Raw genomic sequence first — 560 nt, 5'->3', positions numbered from 1 at the left:
CTAAAATACTTTACCAGAAGCGGTCTCCCTTCTCACTGGGAATGTCACCTCCCGAACCGCCGCGTATCCCTTGCGGTTTTATTGGTACACGATGTTTCAGTCTTATTGATCTACTCAAACATTAATCAGAAATTCACTTTGGAGCAAAACAAGCGAAAGCAAATCATAAAAACAAGCGCATGAGTCTGGCGAGGCAGTCATGCATCGGTCTGAGGGTTGCTGACCCTGGCCTTGCTCTGCATAGCATGATTCACTTAAAGAGGGCCTTGGACACCAACGAACTTTGGGTTTATTAAAGCGCATTGATCTTGCACTTTCTACGGCAATACGCGTGCAAAGACCCCGAGGAGTAAATGACCGCCGTCTGGGCGAGTGGGCGAAAACTCAGTGGGGAAAAGGAGGAATTTCTCTAAATATATCTACAGTTCTTGTAATAAGGCTGCTGCGTCTATTTGTATTCCATGCTATACAAAAACGCAGATTGTATTTTTTTTCTGTTCTCGAGAAATTTTGGAAGATGTGAAGGAGGCGGCTGAAGCCAGGAGTGTGTGTTTCAAAGA

At 45.0% G+C, this 560-nt stretch overlaps 1 pseudogene; it reads right to left on the bottom strand.

Annotated features, from left to right (window-relative positions):
* Positions 1 to 560, bottom strand: part of LOC119588196 — a 51,362-nt pseudogene that overhangs the window by 38,994 nt on the left and 11,808 nt on the right.

This window comes from Penaeus monodon, chromosome 23 (genome assembly GCF_015228065.2).
Source record: "Penaeus monodon isolate SGIC_2016 chromosome 23, NSTDA_Pmon_1, whole genome shotgun sequence".
NCBI lineage: Eukaryota > Metazoa > Arthropoda > Malacostraca > Decapoda > Penaeidae > Penaeus > Penaeus monodon.
This window is presented reverse-complemented; position numbering and strand designations above follow the sequence as displayed.